Source organism: Rhinolophus sinicus, linkage group LG07 (genome assembly GCF_036562045.2).
Source record: "Rhinolophus sinicus isolate RSC01 linkage group LG07, ASM3656204v1, whole genome shotgun sequence".
In the NCBI taxonomy this organism is placed as follows: Eukaryota; Metazoa; Chordata; class Mammalia; order Chiroptera; family Rhinolophidae; genus Rhinolophus; species Rhinolophus sinicus.
The window spans coordinates 917,933-940,112 of NC_133757.1; the positions used below are offsets into that span (position 1 = coordinate 917,933).

General features: G+C 49.6%; 1 protein-coding gene across 28 annotated transcripts in view; it reads right to left on the reverse strand.

Moving 5' to 3' along the window:
* The window catches only part of JAKMIP3 (Janus kinase and microtubule interacting protein 3), a 75,274-nt gene that overhangs the window by 50,778 nt on the left and 2,316 nt on the right, over positions 1-22,180 (reverse strand). The window contains exon 1 of one of the 28 annotated variants that reach the window (XM_074338777.1): positions 18,741-20,796. The exons of 24 other annotated variants lie outside the window; for them this stretch is intronic. The gene's annotated coding sequence lies outside the window, so the exon portion shown is untranslated. Of the gene's footprint in view, positions 1-5,908; positions 6,052-18,740; positions 20,797-22,180 lie in introns of those variants that run through there. 3 more of the 28 variants (XM_019728280.2, XM_074338787.1, XM_074338788.1) reach the window with 3 other exon arrangements.

Sequence of the window (22,180 nt, forward strand, 5' to 3'; positions counted from 1 at the left end):
ATCTTAACTCACACTCACCCAGCTCTGTGGCCGTAACTTGTGTGGTTAGGACGTGCAACAGCAAAATTAGCACCAATTTTTTCCCTTCTTCACAATTTCATGGATAGAAGGTTGGTTCTTAGCATACATCTTAGCGCCCTCAGCACACGAGGTTTTTCTTTCTTTATTAAGTAGAGAGCGTTCATCTTTTCACAGAAAGGCAGCGCTTTCTGGCTTCTCTGTGGAGTATCTGAGCAGCCAGCACCACCATGCTTGTGCTTTGGGGCCATTATTAAGTCAATTGAAAGTGAAACCCAGGCAAAATCCTAATTGGCTTTTTTTTGTGTGCACAGAAACTGACAAGCTGTTTCTAAAATAAATGTGGGAAAAGCAAATGTTGTAAATTAAGCAATTTTGGAAAATAACCAATAAATCTGGGGATCACTACCGGATTTTCTGCCCACAATAAAGCTACAGTCATCAGGTCAGCATGGTACTCAGGTAAAGACGTGCAGATCGATGGGGCATTATAGAAAAACAGAGCCCCATATCGTCTGGTCAGTCGGTATTTGACAAAGGATCCAAGAAAATTCAATGGAGAAAAGATGTCTTTGGAACAAATGGTGCTGGAACAATTGCACATCTATGTGCCAAACCAGACAGGAAAAAAGCTACAACTCAACCCACACTTCACATCAGACCTAGAAATCAAGCCGAAAAAGATCGTGGAACTAATGTGAAATGTGAAGCCACAGAACTTCTAGATAAAACTGTAGATAAAATCTTCATCATCTTGGATTAGGAGAAACGTCTTAGAAAGTAGAGGAAAAAAAGATAAAAACCACATAAGAAAATATCTGCAAATTGGACTTCATAAAATTTTCAAACTTCTTGTCTTTGGAAGATATTGTTAAGAAAATGAAGACAAGCCACAGACTGGGAGAATATATTTGCTAAATATGCATCTGATAGAGGACTCGTATCCTGAATATATAGATTAAAACTCTTAAAATTCAATAATAGAAAGACAACCCAATTAAAAAATGATCAAAAGATTTGAAAGACCTGTCACCAAAGAAAGTGTCCAGATGGCAAACAAGCATAGGGAAGACGCTAACAGCATTGACCATCAGGGAAATGTAGATTCAAACCGCAAGGAGATACCACTACACACCTATTAGAACGGCTGACATGAGAACGCCTGACTATACCAAGCATGGGGTCAGGATGTGTGAGAACACGAACTCTCACACGTGGCTGGTAGAACAGAAAACGGATCAACCGCTTTGGAAAACAGTTGGTTCGTTTCTTAAAAAGTTAAATACCCGCCCACCACATGATTCAGCCTCAGTATTTGCCCGAGGGAAATGAAGGTATACATCTGTATGAAGGCTTGAAGGTGAATGTTCATAGCAACTTTATTCATAATAGCAAAAAACAAACAAAATAAAAACTGGAAGCAACCCCAGAATCCATCACCCAGTGAATGGATAAACAAACTAGTGTATGACCATACAATGGAATACCGCTCAAAAAAACAGAACAGAAAAATTAACTATTGATCCACCCATGCAACCATAAATCTCAAAATAAAAGCATTCTGTATGATTGCACTTATATGCAAGTCTAGAAAATATAAACAAATGTATAGTGACAGAAGCAGATTAGTGGTCGCCTGGGGATATGGTGGGGTTGTCAGGTAGGAGTAGGAAGGAAGGATTGCAAAGAGCAACGAAAAACTTTAGATGTGATGGTTACATCCACTATCTGGAGTGTAGAGATGGTTTTGCAAGTATATAGACATGTCAAACTTTACTATGCCGCTTTTACCATTTGTAAAGGAAGTTTCAAAGCCGTAAGTAACATACTAAGTTTGTCATCCTTGGTGTCACTGGTGAGAAAGCATAACTGGTACAGTTCGTTTGTGGACCAATATGAGAATATGTATTTTAAAGCCTTCAAAGTGCGCCTAACTTTTAACCTAGAAGTTTCATATCTAGGATTCTACCCCAAAAGGGTTATTCTAAATACAGAGAAAACTTTACGCTCAGATGTTCAATGCAATATTATTTATAGTAGTGAAAGCCTGGAAACAATCTAAATACTTATGAATTAAGTTTCTGCAGTGAAATACTATGCAAACTTTAAAGTGGTGCTTAATAAGTTATTCTGAAAAGGAAGATGAGCATCTCAGATGCGGCGACAGACAGAAAACAAAACTGCGATTGATAGAATGATCATAACAATGTAAGAAACAAAACAGAAAAAAAACAAGGAAGATATTCTAAATGTTTAATAATTTATCTTGTGGGTATTAAAAAATGTGATTATTTTTGTCTTTTTCTTTTTGAGATTTTCTTTTAAGTTTCCATAATGAGAATGTATTCATTTTACGAAAAAAATATTTCATAAAGAAAACACATCCGATGACCTTTTAGAGCTTTAAAGACCATTGGTCTTCCACCAGCGCCCAGAAGACATCCCTGAGAAGGGAGTGGGAGCTCAACAGGTAACCCCTGAGTGCCTGGGAGCCCCCGGGGGGAGGACCAGCGCCCTCCTCAGCCTGGCACTTGGAGGAGAAGCCATCTCCCCTTTCTTCTCTGAGTTTGCTCCAGTAACTATTCCAGTTGCCCAACCTGACACCATGGCAGCCACCATATGAGAACATGTGCACAGGGCTCTGGGCGTCTTTTAAAAGCCACGGAGACTAGGCTCGTCTTAGATTAAACAAACATCCCTGAAAATGTGAAAAGGTAGGTGGTGAGGCCAGTTTCAGAAGCTGGGTTCCCCTGTCCTTTGGACTTACAGAAAAATAATAATGGATTGGTGATGGGTGAATGATGGGTGGATGGATAGATGGATGGATGGACGGATGGATATAAATGAAAGGCCTGGGAACAAGCCAGATCCACTTCACAGAACAAAGGTTATCATGGAACAAAGATTATACATGGTAATTAATGATCTGAAGGATTTAAAAAGAGGGAGGGTGATTAAGAACTATTTTTAAAGGGATGACAGCAGATTCTGGGTCCCACTGGGAGGGGATGAACACTACTTGCTGGCCCCCACGTCACTCTCTGGGGCTCTAGAACTCTCTGGTTGGGTCGTCCTCTCTGCAGCTGGGATGGCCGCCTGCGTGCAGACGGAGTGCTCGCCGAAGGGTAAGCTGCAGTGATGGGCTCGGTGAAGCACTCGGCGCTCTGCCCTCTCCAACCCACCGTCACCACCCTCTAAGTCTGTGCTAAACATTGCCCGAAGGTCCTTCTGGCCTCGGGCTTCGTCTTCTTCCCACCCTGAGACCAGAGCATGCTACAAGCCAATTTTGCTTTTTAATAAAACTCTGTAATGGATGTGCCAGCTGGCCACCAGGAGGCCGACCACACAAACCCGTGGTCTGCCGTGTGAGACGAGCATCAGCCTGAAATACGGAAAAGCCTTTTAAGCCTCCCCGAGCTTTAGGAGTTCCCCAAATGTTGGCTCTTCCTGATCAGAGTTCATGTCCCGTCTGTCGTGTCAACGGGACGGGTTCCAACGTGCTTCCTGTTCTGATGCCCTCCATCCATCATCGGGGAAGGCTGGGTCTCAGCTTAACACTAACCAGCAGACAGTGGGGACTTGGGGACCAGTGTTCTCGGGGATGTAACAGACATTCGTCCCTTCAAAGGAAAAGCAGCGAGGCATCCAGACATCAGCCTTGACCCCCACCCCTACTGCTGACCCCTCAGGCGCCTCCATCCACTGGGCACTCAGGAGCTCCTTCAAAACCAAAGTAACCCTGGGCGACCCAGCCGCCAAGCATGGCAGGCAGAGTTCCAGGAGAAGCAGCCGCTCAGAGAGGACATTGATAAGGTCACAGCATGTGGGAAAGGCCAGGGCTAGGATTCCTCCTCATGTGGAGGAGACGTGACCGGTCCAGGTCAGCGCTCCAGCCTCGAGGCCATCGGCATGGGCAGAACAAAGGCTGACTGAGTCTGCAAGGACTCTGGAGCTTGGAGTTCACGACCTTCCTGGGCCCCACCCCTGGTCCTGAGCGGGACACCGTTCCTGCCTCCGCTAGGCTGGGATCGGCTTCTCTTGCGCCTAGCCCTCTGCATCATTGACGCAGTTCCTAGGACACCCCTTGTCAGCTGTGGCCACCTGGATGGCCACAGGTATGTCCTGATATCACTTCCCGACATGGGGAAGCGTGGTGCACACTAAGCCAGCACCTGAGAGCCTTCGGGAAGGACACCAGGGGACAAACACAGCTGCCCACAGCCGACCGGGGCTGAGAATCAGTCCTCTGCCACGGGCAGCACCTCTTGCCTGCTCAGAGCTCACCCTGTGTGCTGGACCAGCGGCCCCACAGGTTGGCGAGGAAAACTGGGGCCAATGTTTTAAGAAAGGTACATTGTTTCTGTGGCCGCACATGGGCTTTTCCAACCCTGGTGCTAAAGAAGGGTCTGAATGGAAACTTCCTATCACCACTCGCTCCACATCGGCCTGTGCGTCTGTAAACAGGAGGCAAGGGTAACACAGGAGGTGCTGTCATCCTGAGTGGGATTCCAGCACCCGAGGCCATGGTCCAGCTGAACCCTCCAAGGACTCACTTGTCTGGAACAGTTAGTTCCAACCAGCAGGCCAGAAGGCCCACCTCCCTACAGCTCCCTGGCTGTGGGATGTCCATGGCTGTCTGCACATGGTGGGTCTTCAAGGGGCTGCAGAGTCGTAAGGGGAACTAACACAGTCTGTGCTCTCATGGGTGTCGCCTGTGCTTCCCAGGCGCCCTCAAATCACCAGTCGACTGACACTTAGGTAAACAGGCTCACACCCACTTATCACCCGGCGGAGGATGGATGGCCTATCTCCCACAAGGTACGCATTCATCTGCTGCCGGAATCCCTAGGGAACCTCAGCCACAGGCTGACCTATCATTTGTAACGCTGTCGGCATAAGCCAAGGTCCCGCGTCGGCCTGGTTTACATTCCTGTTACACGGTTTCCCTCAGGAACCAAGGCAGCATTTCACTACTGATCTGTTCAAAGGCTCAGCTCTTCTGAGAATGTTCTCAAAACTATGACTCTGGTCTTGGTTTTGAATGGTAAAAAGATCGTCACCTGGGTTGGTCCTGGTTCTCTGCACACGTGAGCTGACAGCAGGACAAGGCCAGTGCAGGGGGTCTCATGGTCACACCTCAGCCCACGCGCTGTTTCCTCAGCAACCCGGTTTCTGTCTCCGTCAGGAGGAAATGACGTACTAACTGCCACGTTGCCTGTGCTGCTCTTCCCACAGCCCTGCTGGCCCCGCTCAGCCGCCCACTTTCCCTGAGCTCCTGGAGAAACTGAGGCCCAATATAATAACAAGCGCTTCTTTCAAAGAAAAGCGTTGGGAGTCAGTGAAAAAGCTGTTATTTCCCTAAAACACTGGAGTTCCTTCCGTAACGAGTGATGTCAACGGATAAACTGAGATTCCTGATTACGTTTTGAAAAGAAGACACCATCCCCCCACAGGGCCGGTTGGTGGTGGGGATGCGAGCCATTAACAGGTCCTGGTAACAACGAGGAAGCAAGGCACTGGGAGCCCCACCCACCCATCACCCCCACTCCTCCAGGGACCAGGGAGCCGGTGGGGGCCTCCCGCTGCACTCAGGGGGCTCTGGGGTGCCTACCACACCCAGCACTAAGTGCCCTCCCAGCCGAGCCCCCGCCCAGCTTGGAACATGTGATCAAAGAAACACTGCTTTGGAGAAAACCGGCTGCCCAGGATGCTGGAGCCTGGAGAGCCCCGAACAGCTTCCTCTGTGAGTGTCTTTGCTCATTTGACACGACAGTTAGCTTCCCAGCTACACACGAACGCATTCTAAGTATGGACACAACTCAAGCTGTGCAGAACGGCCTCAGCCCAGCCCACAAGTAGCAAAGCCTCTGAGCACTCAAAAGGAACTTACGTCCTGACACCCTGCCAGTCTGCTCTCCTCACCCATCTTTCACCGTGGCCGGGAGAGTCTCAGCTGGTCCAGGACCCAGTGCAGCCTTGTGCATCAGCTCCAGGGCTCTGTGACTCAGCAAACCCAGCCCTTATTTTTCAGATGCAATTCACTACGCTGTGACTACATCCAGGGGGAGGGACCAGCCTCGTCTGTGAGCGGATGCCTGTGGCAGGATGGCCGAGCTCTGCGTGCGTGCAAATCCTGTACCCAGACTGGCAACCTCAGGAACGCCCAGGTGCGGCCAACGGCCACCTGAGGTTGCAGAGTCATCTCGGGTGGGAAAGGAAGCTGCCCGCTGTGCCTGCCCACCGGGCAAGATGCCATCGGTCCTGAGAGCTGTGTGCTCCTGGGGAGGAATACTGCTCTGGCCACATGCTCAGGTGAAAGGACAAGGGAGGGACACAGCACCTGCCCGGCTGCTCCAGGAGACCACTCAGGTTCTCTGCTCCTTAGAAAATGCCCTGGGTCTTATGTAGCTATAGCATCAATCATACCGTGTTTCCCCGAAAAGAAGACCTAGCCAGACCATCAGCTCTAATGCGTCTTTTGGAGCAAAAATTAATATGTCCCAGTAAAATAAGACTGGGTCTAATATAATATAATATAATATAATATAATATAATATAATATAGGGTATAATGTAATACTGGGTATAATATCATATAATACAATACCAGATATAATATAATATAATTATATAATATAATATTGGGTCTAATATAATATAATATAACATAATACCAGGTCTTATATTAATTTTTGCTCCAAAAGACGCATTAGAGCTGATTGTCCAGCTGGGTCTTATTTTCAGGAAAACACAGTGTGAATGAACTTTGACTCCAAAGGGTATTTTTTATTTTAAATGGTGAGGTGACAGAAGGGATCGGGGTCCATTAAACTCTGAAGAATGAACACGTAGAGACGAATCAGACAAACGAGACCATAAGCCACTGGTGTGACAGTGAGCACAGGAGCTCGTCCCACGTAAATGCAGCTGAATTACATCATAAAAGCCCCAGAGAAGCACAAGCAGCTCCGGTGCTTGAGCAAATGCAGGGCTCACAGGGTTTCCAGCTGGAGGGAACGAGAGTCCCGCTGCTCTGATCTGACGGAGGAAACAGTGAAGACGGTGGGGCAGGTGGCTTTGCACTCACCGCCCGGCCCAGGGCGTAGCTGGGCTGCGTCTGAGTCCGAACCAGCTGGGCTCTGGGCTCTTGCATCGTGGAGACCAGTGAGCAGCCTCCTGGGGACCGAGCCGGCTCTGCGCCCGAAGTCCTGAAATCTGGTCGGACTCATCTCCTCCGCCTCGGGCGTCTTCAAATTTGGCTTTTTTTGACCAATTATTCTTCTCTGTCAGCTTGTCCATGCAATGGAAACCCTGTTTGGATTCTGACTGGAGTGGCACCGAGCTCACAGATTAATGAGGACAGAACTGACAGCTCTGTGACATTGCCCGCTTGTCACGGACACAGTATGGTTCTCCATTTAGTCAGGATGTTTATGTCTTTCCGTGAAGCTGCAGTTTCCCCCGAAGGCCTGGTACAACTTTTGATGCACTTACTCTGAGGTGCCTAACATTTGTGCTACAATCACAAACGGTGTTTCTGCCTGTGGTTGTTTCCTTTTCCTTCCCATGAATAGCAAAGGCTGGCACAGAGGACAACCCCTCACTGTTTACATTGACCTCGTGCCGGCCACTTGCTGAAATCTCTTAACAGTTCATTTCTACCTTCTCTTGGGAAGGACAGTTTTGTTTCTTCTTTTCCAATCTTTACTCTTTCAATGATTTTTCCTGTGTTCTTGTGTTAGGTCGGACCTCCCGTCCATTGTTAAGCAGAGTAATAATTAGCATCTTTCTCTTATTTCTTTCTTGAAGAGACATGTTTCCAATGGCCTACCATTAAGTTTCACATTTGCGCAGGGTTTTCATGGATTCCTTTTATCAGGTTAAAGAATTTATCTGTATCCCAAATTCGCTAAGTGCACATTTTAGAAATTGTGAAAGGGTGTTGCCATTTGCCAAATGCATTTTCTGTGACAGTTAGGATAACAGTCTCTGAGCCAGTCTGTGCCCCCACCCCCACCCCAGGGTCACCTGCTGGGCCTGCTTCCACTCCCCCTGGTTCAGAGGTTAATATCACATCATTTCAAGCATGAGACTTGCGGGGGGGGGGGGGGGGCACACACGTGGCTCTTCACAGCCTCCCTGGAATGTTTCCCACCTGAGTGAGCAGAGACAGACGAGGCACCGGCCAGCTCTTGTGTGGGCATTTGTGGTCCACCCTCAGGAGAGGGCAGCCCTTTGAAGGTCCCAACCCTGTGCCAGCTCCTAGTCCCAGTTCCCTCACCTTTCAGCAAGGTTTTCTCCCCGCCTCTCATCCCCACATGGGCATGAAACTGCAGGCCTGTGGGCCCCGGGCAGTGCCCGCCACGGCCCGGCAGCTGCCCCTGGTCACAGCTCAGTGTCCGTTTCCTTGTCTAACATCCTGATCGGTGTCCCGCCCTCTCCCTCCCGCCCGCCCTCCCCTGTAAAATGAGCTGGAGAGATTCTAGCTCCAGTCCACCCAGCATTCTGGGGGTATGTGAAGGAGACAGTTGCTCAGATGAGCTTCGCTGGCCGTCTGGCCAGAGTTCCGTTTGCTTTTTAATCAGCAGCTCTACCCTGACACAAAAAAAGTTTTCTCAGAAAGTGTTGACTTCCTAACTCCCCTGTGATTCTCCAAGGTAAAGGCAGCTTTCTTCTGGAACCTGAACTCCCGTGGATCAGCCCCGCTGGACAGGGCGATGGGCAGCATGGAGCTGGGGACCCGCTGCAGCACCCCTGCCCCACCGTCCACCTGCTTCCACCCTGCAGCAAACTTGCAGCTGCCACGTCCGTCTGGAGGCCACTCTTGCAGCTCTGAGGACCAGGCAGCGCCATGCAGTCCTTGAGGCCAGACATCCTGAGGGGTGTCCTCTGGGCCCCAAGGAGGCGACAGCACAGAGCCACTGGAGGTGACACACAGCAGGGCTGGAAGCCGCTGGCCCTCCTCCCCCGAGGGACGGCTTGATCACCCACGTGTGGCCAGTTACCGTGGAAAACACTGTTTACATAGAAACAGATGAATACCGGTGTTTTCAAGGTCCGTCCAGACTTGGACAATTCAATCGCCCGCACCTTCAGCCTCCATAAAATGGCCTCCCTCCAAGAAGGACAGACAAGGTTCTCAGCAAGTCACGGCTCATATCAGAGGCTTCACACACACCCTTCTGCATTTGGGGAAAACGTCTCCTGGCAGGCAATGAGGCTTCATCGTGAGGACCTGCACCACTGTTCCTGGGGGGCTGCCCCCTCTGTCCCACCAGGGACCCTCCACAGGAAGGCTCGCTGAGGGAAGAAGGGCTTCTCCCCCTGCCTGCAGGTGAATTTAGCAAACACCAAGGAATGTTCTAGAATCCCAGGCACTGCATCTGAAATGCACATGACATGGAAACCGGATGCCTTTCTCCAGCAGCAGAACAAGTGTTCAGAATCCGATGGAAGAGGACTGTTACCCAGGAGCTTGGACGGTGAGCTGTTCCCACACCGTGGGAGCCTGTTGTGACATCTCCCTTCCACGGGTGCATGAAAAGCCTGGGAACAGTGGCCGAGCACCCTGGTGGCGTGGACGCCAGCCTGTGACCATGGAGCAGCAGATGCTGCCCTCCACCTCTGGGGCTGGGACAAGGGTCATCTGCAGACATGCCAAGGTAACCCCGAACCCTGTTTTCTATAGCACCTTCCATCAAGATCCATGGTGACTTCCCAGCAACCTAGTGTGTCCTTGCCCACTGCTCCGTGTAACCAGTGTCACTAGTCTTTCCACACGTGCGTCCATGTAAAGCCCATGTGACATAAGAACACATCGGAAGGATGGAGGTAGCATCTTGGTGGCTCTACTTGGCCAGTTGTGTTTTACCCCCGGGTGTGCGCGGAGCTTCCTTGGGAACACGGAGCTTTCTGCTGACATCTGCCTCGCCACCCTCCTCCCTCTCGAGGCCACTGCCACCCGCACACCTGGGAGCCCAGCACACCTGTGCCCACACGCACTGACGAGTTCTAGAGCCCCTGTTACCGGCATCAGAAACCAACCCTTTAGCCCCCATTTTACCTCCCCCCCCCCACAGATATGAACAAATACTTAGCCTCGCACCCCAAATCCTTCCCAACCTGCAGCCACTGTGGCCACAGGGCCCTGACCTCAGCCTGCATCCGGAGGGCCAGAGTGCATTGCCACCAGAGGATGCAGCACCGTCCCTATGAAACAGCCCGAGACAACTGAGGTAGGCCCTTGATTGACAATTGTGACAGCAGCGTGGGGCAGCGGGCGGTAGACATGAGGTGCTTACAGCTGAGCACCTGGCAGGGCTCCTATCTGGCCGGGAAGAGGCACCGACACAGGCCTCTTGCAGGGATGTCACCGAGCCGCCCCCTGGGTTGGACGCGCCTGTGTGCAGTGGGAACACAGAACCATTGTATCCGGCGCTAAGTAGCTTATTTAATCCAAAGCCACAGCAAAGAATACGCAGCATTCATGCTGTGTAGAGTGAGATGGGTGGTTGTCCCAGGCTAGGACGGGAGATAACACCCCTTTCATGGGGGTTAGAAACACAGGACACAGCTACCCTTGTTCCAGCCCACGAGGATCCAGCCCACGGGCCCGACACGCCTGCTGCTCAGGGAGACCAGACAGCTGCACATGAAACATCGAACGGCAGGGCAGGACACACACGCGGCACCTGTCAGAGGAGGAATCGCCACCCGCTGTGTCTGCACGTGGGGGGCCCGGCGCCCACCTGAACACACTGTGCTCAGCCTCACTCAGGCCTCACACCACGCAGCGAGGCCGTGTCAGTCAGGAGGGAAGTGAGCGCGCCATCAGAGACCCAAAGGCTGGCGTGCTGCTCATGTCATGCCACTCAGCTCACCTCCAGGGCCCAGGAGAGGCCAGGAGTCGCGGTGGGGCGTCCTGAGCATCATCACCTTCACGAGTGGCAGTGGCCATGCTGAGCTGAGCGCAGTCTGTTTCCTGAACATTCAGCAAAGCCTGGGGTACTTGGCACACCTCCACTGACCCAGCATCGCTGCTGTTTTCACCCCAACAGCAAGGAGGGGGGACGTGGTTTGCTTTTCCGCGGGAGGCACAGCAGTGAGATCTGCAGCCTTGCCACAGGCAGCTGGCCCTCCCACTGTCTGTCACGTGGCACCACCACGGGCCCTTGGCCACCTGACAACCAGCGCACTGCCCACTATGCTGAAGGTACCAGGCTGAGTGGGGCCACAGCAGCTGCTCTGAACTCTCAGCCACATGCTCGCATGTCAGGAAGGCGGGAACCTTGCAAACACTTGGTACAACCCTGGATCCCAGGGGCATAAATATGTACAGTGTTACATCCCGAATTCAACAGAACTCACTGCCGGACAGGGGCAGCCAGGTATACATTTACCTGAGGAGCCCTTAAGTAGACCAAGACTTAGAGCGCTGAGAAAATGTAGATGGAGTGACACACGAAAGATCCTCTCACAGGTGGCAGCCGGGTCACTAGACAGCAGCCCTGCATGGGACACTGTGACACACCCCTCTGCTCCTCCCACCCACCTGCACCCGCCTGCCCCATGACACCCTCATGCCCTTGGGGGTCTGCCTCCCCCCACGCAGCCCCACGCAGGCCAGCCTTTGACCGCATACTCGCTGGGGAGCGCGTCTGCCCTGCGAGGCCACAGCTCCAGGGCACGAGGCCAAGGTGGGACACGTGTGGCATCACTGAGGCACAGAGGGACTTTCCCCACCAGAGTTTTCCACCACAGGAAGTGCTGGGTGCCACCACAAATCCATGGAGAGCTGGTGCAGGCCGGCAGTCCCAAATGTCTGCTCTCGTGTTGGCATCAGTGCTGCCAGCCCCGGGGTGACTGGCACGGGCTCTAAGCCAGCTGTGCTTCAACCACAGTTCAGTCCTCAGAGGGCCACGCTGGCAGAGGGGCACAGCCCATCCAGAACAGGGCACGGCGGAGAGCAGTTAGCCATGTTTCACTTGGGGCTTTATCTGCTGCTTTGAAAAGAAGAGTCCCTTTGTTTTTTCAAGGCTTTTTGTACCATCACTGCTCCTGCATTACAGGGACAGAGTGGCAGCAGCCACAGCCGGTCAGTGTCTCTGCCTGTGTGGGAGCAGAGCCTGGCAGATGTGCTGGGAACCCCTGCCAGCCCAGTGCATGGCACTAGGTCAGGAAGAACTGAGCCTCTCGGCTTCTGCCAAAGAGCTACTGTCTCCAACCCAGGGACAGCCCGTTTCCAGAATGTGGGGTCTACTATTTCGGGACTCTCCTGGGGTGACCAGGGTAGCAGGCATTTGTGTTTCACACAAAACGGAAGGAGGAAATGTCCCCAGCCCATCATATGAGTTACACGGGGACAACAGCCAGCTGCAGGAACGTTAGAAATGACCTGCTCAGATCTCTTCCCGCAGGCGAGCGGGAGAAACCTGGGCTCGGAGGCGATGAGAAGCCAAGTCCCACCACCCACCAGGACGAGGCCACACTGAACTCGACTTTCTGACTCTGGAGTCAGACTTCTGGAGAGACAGGCAGTAGCCGACCAGAAGCGAGCGATGCCGGTGGCAACCAGCAGACAAGGGTGTCGCGGGTCCCCAGCGCGGGAATTGACGGCGTCCTTACAAACCTTAGAAAACTCGGGTTTGAATTATGTGCATGTGCTGTGGACAGTTAAAGGGAAAGAGGCAGCTGTAATTCCACCGGTGCATATTTGAACAAAACGAGGGAGAAAGGGGTCGGAGGGCGGGGACCCCCACAGGGAGAAGACCAATTACTGGGTCCCTCCCCCCAGGTGTCTGACGACACAGTGGGACCACAGTGAGTGGGAGAGAAGAATGAGGGAGTAGCTGATTAGCCTCCCACTGGCCAAGTTCAGATAGAATTTTAAGATGGAAAAAAAAGACAGTGAAGGGAGAGCAGGCATTAATTAAAACCACGGCTCGCAGCGATTTACATAGCGCATGCCCAGGCTGGCACGCTCCCCCACCCCCACGCCACAGCGGGGGGAGCTGCTGACCGCGCGTGCGTTTACCCACCACTCTCCCTTGGTCCTCCTTCCCAATTTTATTTCATCGTGGCCTGCAGGCTTTTTGGCAAAACCTACTTTGCTTTAATTTCCTCCCAAATGTTGACAGACAAAGATATTGAATTTTAATTGACTCATGCCATTTCTCAAACCACTTGCTCTGAGGGTTGTTCTCAAGACAAGTTCCCATGACACACCTGTGGCCTAACGGAACACCTGTGTCACTCCACACAAAACTGCAGGGGACATGATTATCACTGGTGAACCACTCCCACTGAAGAAAGAATTTTCTGTCAACCCCCCAGTTGCGAGTCCAGCTTTCAGAATTGCTGATCTGGTTCCTGAAGAAATGAGACCCAACAGGCCCCATGAGCCCCCAAAGCAGCCAGCGCCCTCACGTACAGCAGAGGGGCCCGCCTGCCTTCTTCCCCCAGCCCAGCCCCTCAGAGGCTGGGAGAACCGCATCAAGACCAGGCGGCGCAGCGGCCCCGTTTCAGCGGAGCTGCCTTTGGCGCTGTCCATGGTGCTGCCATTTCAGTCTGTTCCGACCACACTTCAGACTGGAACCAGGTAGGGACCCTGCCTTAATCTGTTCTACCAACCTGACTCAGGACCTAGCTTTCGGCGTCAGCCCTGCAGGGACTGGTCCATGCGTGGGGCTGCCTGGTGGTGGCTCTGTTCTAGACTCGTGCTGCACTGACCCTCACCTCCTGACAACGCCTCTGCTGCCATATCTGCCAACCAGCCCCAATGTAGGTCTGTGCCCCTGCGGGTGAGGGGAACAAGATCAAAAAGCTGGGAGCTGGGTCTGAGTGGCTGGCTCCCCACTAGGTGCTCCAACTGCCAGGCAGGAGCAAACGTAACCCTCTCTGGAGAAGGGCACATTCATCCCAGGTCTCAGAAGGACACGACAATGTTCAGGGACAACGGCTAATGAGCCACTAACGACAGCCAGGGAGACCAGGAGGCAAATGAGCAGGAACTGAGTTAAAAGGAAAAGAAAGAAAAAGAAAAAACCCACACAGCCTTCAGACACTGGAGTTAACAAATACAAACTACAATGAAGAATGTTTGTATTTTTTAACTAGGCTTTATTTTCTGGAGTAACTTTGGGTTCGCAGCTCAGCTGAGTAGAGAGCGGAGCGTCCCCATACACCCCCAGCCCACACGTGCACAATGTCATTCTATTTTTTAAAAGAAATTTCTTACAAGCTTGAAAATAACTTCATAGAGTAGAGAACTAGAAGAATATCCCAAACATCATAAAAAGAGAGCACTTTTAGAAATAACAAACATAATAATTGTAATAAAAAAACACGATGGACACTTCTGGTAGGAGATTCGAGAGCAAAAGAGCAAACTGGTGAACTGCAAGATAATTCAGAAGAAGTTACCTAGAATCAAGCACAAAAAAGACAGAACATACAAAAGAGAGGTGAGAGAAACAGAGTGAGACAGTCTCCCAGAAGGAAAAATGAGGGGAAAAACTTAGTGGGAGCAAAATTTGACTGAGAATTCTCTGGAACTGATGGAAGACAACAACCCAAAGATTCAAAATAAGACCAAATCTAGGCTCCTCATAATAAAACTTGGGGGATAAAAAGAGACAAAGACAAAGAGAACATAAAATCTGCCAGAGGAAAAAAGCTTATTTTCAAAGATAAGATATTTAGACTAATGACTAATATATCATCGGAACAACAGACGCCATAAAACAAATGAATAATACACTAAATATGCTTTTAAAAATACCTACCAAACAAGAATTCTATTCCCCAGTAAACATAGATTTCACCCTCACTCTTGAGGGAATTTTTCAAACAAAAAAAGAGAAAGAAATGAAGCGAGAACGATGCCAGTGCCGAACAAAGGAAAGCTTGAAGGCACAGCTCAGGCACAAAGAAGGCGATTCCAAAAGGACATTCTGAGGGGCAAGAAGAAACGAAAAGCAACAAAAATGCTGATTGTGTGAGGAAATATAAAACCATGACTTAAAAAACTAGCAGTAATGTCTAGTGGTGTTTCAAAATAAACAAGCGAGAAATAAAACGCCAAACAACAGAAACGTAAAAGTTAGGAGAGGGGTGAACTGAGCTGAAGGATTCCGAGCTCCATGTCTTCCTTGGAAGGAGGGTTTTGATTCACTTCAGCCTTTGATGAGTTGATGTTGCTGCTTTTTAATGACACTCATGAAAGTAATAGAAAACAGAAACTACAATGTTGAAATGGGAGAGAAAAAACCCTCAATCAATGCAAAAGAAGGCAAGACAGGAGAAAATAGGTGCAACAAATAGAAAGCACAAAATAAAATACAACCCAGATGCCCCAGTGGAACCATTAAATGGAAATTAAGAAACATATTTCTGAGGTGGAGGCAAAACGGCAGTGATGATGTCATCATTTTTTAAATTCCCCAAAGGGTTTCTTTGATGAGGCACAGGAAGAAATAACTACAAAAGAAAAAAAAACTGATACATTAGATTTTATCAAAATTTAAAACCTTTGCTCATCAGAAGGTATACTTACAATGAGTAAGCAAGCCACGGCTGAGGAGAAAATACCCACAAGACATGTATTTGACAAGGAACTGGTATCTAGAACATATAAAGAACACCTACCGCTTAACAATAATGAGACAAGCAACTGAATAAAGAATAGGCAGAAAAAGTGAACACATACTTCACACAAGTAGATACACAAACACCCACAAACATAAAAAGTCCTTAACATACTAAGAATGAAGCAAGTGGAAATTAAAACAACAAAAAGAGACAAATATACTCCCAAAGTGGCTAAAATTGAAAAGCTCAAACAACAAATGCTGGCCAGGACGTGGAGCAACTGGAACTTTCACAACAAATGGTGTGACCATCTTGGGGAAAGTTCTGGCAGTTTCTTATAAAACAAACTGACACCAACCTATGATGCCACCGTTCTATTCCTAGGAAATTTCTCCACAAGACATGAAAGTATATGTCCACAAAACACTTGTACAGAGGGCTCATCATCGAAGATAATGTAGGCTGTGCTACAAGAATCAAGTCCCCAAATCCCTCTCCCTAGGCTATACAAAATAATTTCACAACATCAAAAATTCTTCACACAACGACACCCTTGGCATTACTTGAAGAGCGGTATTACCAAAACTGCAAAGTAGCTGTGAATAAAAAGGAAAAACCAATGGATCCCAGCCCCGGCCCCCCTCATGCTACTCCCCCCAACCGCCTAGGCTCGGGAGAGGGATGGGGACAGAGGACAGAGGGTGACAAGGTTAGTGGACGAGCACAAAGGATGACAGCCACTGTCAGTACAGAAAACCAGGAAGGCAGCCCCAGGGCTCATCTCACCAACTACCGGACGGGCTCACAGAACCTGAAGCCAGACCTCGTTAGAGGGCAGGGCATGTGACGAAAAGCCAGGTGAGCTGTTGAAGTTACAAACTCAAGTTGAGAGGCCAGAGTGATGAGAAAGGACAGGCATGATCTGAAAGGCCAGCCTTTAAAACAGAGTTTTTGGGGAGAAAAAGGGCAAAAAGGAAGAGAGAAAGTCCCACTGGTAACCAGTAGAGATGGAGAAAGGAAGACAAGAAAAAAAGGATGGGCGGCCGCTTGGCTCAGTTGGTTAGAATGCAGAGCTCGTAACACCAATGTCAGCGGTTCGATTCCCACATGGGCCAGTGAGCTGCACCCTCCACAACTAGATTCAGAAAAACGATGACTTGACTTGGAGCTGATGGGTCCTAGAAAAACAGACTGTTCCCCAATATTCCCCAATTTTAAAAAAGTTCTTTCTCCCTTCTTCTGCCTCCGCCCCCACTCCCGTTCAAGCCGTTGTTTCTCAGTCTAGTTGTGTAGGACACAGCTCCCTGGCCCGTGCTGGTGTTATGAGCCTTGTGCTCCCCTTGGCTGAGGCAGTCAGTTGCCAGTCATCGGTGGGCAACTCACGGCAGCCCACACAAGCCCACGGCAGCCCACGGCATCTCACGCCGACCTCCGGCTGCTCACGGCAGCCCAGCTCCAGGCAGAGCTGTTGTTCACAATCTTAGCTGTAGAGGGCGCAGCTCACTCACCCACGTGGGAATAGAACCGGTGACCTCGGCTGTTAGGAGCACGGCGCTCCAACCACCTGAGCCACAGGGCCACCCACCCCCAATTTTTTTTTTTAAAGGAGAAATGCAGAGTCTTCAAACAAAAGATCCCCATCATCAAAACAAAAAACTCACTAAAATGTCTGGACTTCACCAGCCTGGGAAAAGGAGCCATTAAGTAGGAATCTTGTAAAATACCTCAGTGCTGTCAATATGAACAAAAGGAAAGTGGAGTCCACAGAAGACTATTGTAGGAAACCAGGAAACAAAATTTCACACAGAAGAACCGACACAGTCCATCCTGTTTAAAAGCAACTGTGGAGCAGAAGAGCCCTGTAACGCACAGAAGTCAGCATCTGAGGCTGTGGAGAGCCACCCTGAATTACACATTCAAACACTAAAACGAACCAGAAATGGGGAGAATTGAAAAGACAGTTGATTGAACGCAAAAAAAAAAAAACTAGAGGACAAGCAAAATAAAGGATGAGGTAACCAAGGGAGACTAAACCCAAATGAAAACTGTAATAAGGGGCCCTGAGGAACAGGCGAGGGAAGGAGGTGGCGTCCGGAAAACAGTAAAGGAGAGAAGGAAGTGGGAGGAAGGTGAACAGAGGAGGAATAGTATTCGTATTTTCAGAGTCTCTGGAGAAGGAAAACAAATCAATGGACACAGCCAATATTTCAAGCCGTCACCAGGGAAACTTTCCACCCACAGAGAAGCACCTGAGTCTCCACATCTCAAAGGGCTCACTGGGCACTTTGAAACATAAACGCAGATGCTTCAACTTGGAGAGATTCTCAATAAAACGGTTATATTTCAAAGCTAAAGAGAAAACCTCAGGCCTCCAGAGACAAAGAGCAATTACCTTACAGAGTCAGAGGAGTAAGGCCAACCTCCGTCTTCTAAAACCCACAGAAGCAGGAAACAATGGAGAAACAGCGAAAGAAAAAGTCAATGAAAGAAACGTGAACCAAGGATATTAGAAGCAGCTAAACGTGGAGCATCTTGTGGTTCCAGCAAGTAGGACACAGTGGCCAACCTGAAGTTGCTCCTAAGGCCCAAAGCTGGCGCGATGTGTTGAACAAAATAGTATTATTATCACTGGATTTTAACCCATGGAGTAAAGGGGTTATCCAGGTGTCCCCACTTATGTAAAGACATAATCCAGTAGGAGGAGACCCCAGAGGGCAGAGGAGATAAACACCTTGCCTGCGTCCTTCTGTAAACACATTAAAATTACAACTAAATTACAGAACAATCAACCTGGAGAAGAATTTGAAGTCCAGCTGAACAGAAGTTTTATAACTAAGGATAAAGGAGCCACATCGAGACTGGTAGGAGGGGCAGAGGCATGGCACGGGCCCCACACCTGTGTGTGGTGGATGGGAATCAGGAGACATTTCTGACCATGGAGGTTCCCCCGAGAGGAGCGAGGGACCCCAGCCCCACACCAGCCTGGAGCACTGGTGCCAGGAAGAGAAGCCCCCACAATATCTGGCTGTGAAGAACAGTGGAGATTCCAACCATCTGGGTGGGATGGAAGGTGGTGGGAAACAGCCATCCTCTTAAATGGCCCGTGTACAGACTCATTCGCTCACAGGCACTCACCTTGGGCTCTGGCAGAGGGGCAATAACTCAGGAGGCATCGGAGTGAAGGCTGGAGGACAGTCGGCGTTTTCCCTCTGTGGAGTCTGTCATGCGGGAGACCCTGTGCAGGGCGGCCTGTGGGGTCTCAGCTCCCGCTCCCCACATAAGAACGCAGGATATGGTGAGGCCAAAAAGGAACACCCACAGAGCCATAGGTATGGGAGTCATACCACTATATTCTCTCCGGCAGCCGAGCGAGACACACGCAGTAGTAGCCACACGATCCGCAGTCCGCCATTCACTTCTCTGCCTGCCAACCAACCAACCAATCAAAGCAGCCCACAGTTACATCAATAGCCAATTGGCTAACCGGTCACAGCCCACGGCCAACCAATCACAGCTGATGGCCATTCACCACCCCAGCCAGCACCACTCCACGCGAGGCCAGAGAGCCTGGAAACTGCTCTCTGGGACTCTGTCCCCACACGGTCCTTCTCCTGTGCACTTGGCAGGCAGCTACCTTCTTTAATGTGTTAAGCCCACACCCTACACTTATGGCCAAATCTGAATCTGATTGGTCTGGTGGGCTCCTCTGCTCCACCCTGCTGACTCCCTGGGACCCCACCCAACTCCTGAGGTACTTTCTCCAGAGCAGCCAGCCCCATCCGAATTGCACTCTTTCTGGAAAACATTTGGAGTCCACGGGCCCCAGATGGGCAGCGACTAGCCTCATTGTGCTCTGAGACTTTTGCTGAGTCGCTCCAGGCTCAGCACTGGCACCAAACCAAAGTCTACATTGACTTGGTAACCACAAATCTTCCCACGCTGGTGACTCCCTGAAACCCTGCCTCACCCAACTCACATACTACACGAGGCTTTATCAGCGGCTGAACCTTAAGGGAGCTGGCAGGTGGCAGCAAGCCTCAGGGTGTCCTGGCTTTTTGTGGAGCTACCCCAGGCCTGGTACTGTTGGCAGCCATCCTTGGTTTACAGTGTGGCCTCTCCCACATGCTTCTAACTTTAGCACAGGCAGTGAACAACTGTAGATCTCTTTGTTGATCCTACCAGGTAGTCCCTGGCAGTTCACAGGTAATGGGTGATCTGGGCCTGCACCAGCTCCCCTTCTAAGAGGCCCCAGAAATAACACACTTGGAAATTGGCTTCAGACCCCAGCAGAGCACCAGCTAATTAGCCTTGCAAGTGGCACACACAAAGTGTGGTCTCAACAGGCATCAGAATCCCACTCAATGTGGTAAGCCCCCTGCACAGAAGCCTATAAGCTGTGGACATGGCCAAACCCCACTGCCAGTCAGCCTAAGGGTCAATCCCACCCACTCATGTGCCAATAGCCATCAATGCTCAACTATAACAGGAGGGCACATGCAACCCCCACAAGGGACACTCCTGAAGCACCTGGTGCAGGTGACCAAGGATGCTGTGCCAGGGACCCAAAGGGCACTTATTACATAAGGCCACCCGGCCAAGACTGGGAGATATAGCACATCTACCTAATACATAGAAACAAATATAGAGAGGCAGCCAAAATGAGGAAACAAAGAAATACATCCCAAAAGAAAGAACAGGAGAAAACTCCAGAAAAAGAACTAAACAAAATGAAGGCAAGCAACGTACCAGAGACAGAGTTCAAAACAATGGCTATAAGGAGGGTGCTCAAGGAACTCAGTCAGGAGTTCAACAAAGGGTAGCCAGCATTAAAAAAGACATAGAAACCATAAAAACAAAAAGAACCAGTCAGAAGTAAAGAATACAATCACTGAAATGAAGAATGCACTAGAAGGAATCACCAGCAGACTAGATGAAACCGAGGATTGAATCAGTGATTTGGAAGAGAAGGTAGCAGAAAACACCCGATTGGAACGGCAAAGAAAAAATAATCCAAAAAAATTAGGACAGTTTAAGAGACCTCTGGAACAATAACAACATTCACATCATAGGGGTACCAGAAGAAGAGAGAAAGCAAGGGGTTGAGAACCTATGGAAGAAACAAAGACTGAAAATTTTCCTAACCTGGTGAAGGAAATAAACATACAAGTTCAGGAAGTGCAGAGAAGCCCAAACAAGATGAACCCAAAGAGGCCCACACCAAGACACATTATAAATAAAATGGCAAAGGTTAAAGACAGAGAGAGAATCTGAAAAGCAGCAAGAGAAAGGCTACTAGTAACTTATAAGGGAGCTTCCATAAGATTGTCAGCTGATTTCTCCACAGAAACTCTGCAGGCCAGAAGGGATTGGCACAACATATTCAATGTGTGAAAAGTAAGGACCTATAACCAAGATTACTCTACCCAGCAAGGCTGTCATTTATAATAGAAGGACAGATAAAGAGCTTCCCAGACAAGAAGAAGCTAAAGGAGTTCATTACCACCAAAACAGTGTTACAAGGAATGTTAGAGGGACTACTTTAAGATGGAAAAAAAAGATCAAAATTATGAATAATAAAATAGCAATAGCTACATATCTATCAACAGTTACTTTCAATGTAAATGGATTCACCGCTCCACTCAAAAGACATAGGGGGTCTGAATGGATAAGAAACTAAAACCCTTACATATGCTGCCTACAAGAGACTCAATACAGATTGAAAAACACACACAGACGGAAAGTAAAGGGATGGAAAAAGATATTTCATGGAAATGGGAAAAAAAAAAGCTGGGGTAGCAATACTTACACCAGACAAAATAGACTTTACAACAAAAGCTACAACAACAGACAAAAAAGGAACCAGTAATCCCACTTCTGGGTATTTATCTGAAGAAACCCAAAACACTGCTTTGAGGGCTGTGTGCATCCATATGTTCGCTGCAGCACTATTGACAATGGCCAAAACATGGAGGCAGCCTGGTGTCTCTTGTTGGGTGAATGGATAAAGAGGAGGTGGTACATATATGCAATGGAACGTTGCTCGGCCAGGGAAGGGAATGGGTTCTTGCCATCTGGGCAGCATGGATGGACCTGGAGGGTGTTGTGCTGAGTGGAGTATGTCAGACAGAGAAAGACAGATGCAGTGTGAGTTTGCTTATATGTGGAATCTAAAGAACAAAACAAACAAAACAGAAACAAACTCATAGATACAGAGAACATTTGATGGGTGGCAGGTGAGACGAGGGGTGGGAATGGGTGAAAAAGGGGGGGATTAAAAAGTATACACTGGTATAAACCCGAGCAGGCTGCAGCAGGTCTTGCTGGCAGATTCCTCCTTCTTCCTGGCTGATGACAGTGAGACCCTCGGCCCTCTGGGCATTCCTGGTGCAGCTCCCATCCAGTTAGAGACCCTTCAGCCTCAGGTCTCAGGCCACCTCCTCCCAGCTGGCACGGAACCCCAGACGGCGGACAGACCTGGTACCTGTGGGCTCTCCTATGAAGACGCACTTCAGGGCAGGCCAGCCCTGTCCTCCTGGAATGATCGGGATCGTCTAGGCGACTTTGCACCAAGGACC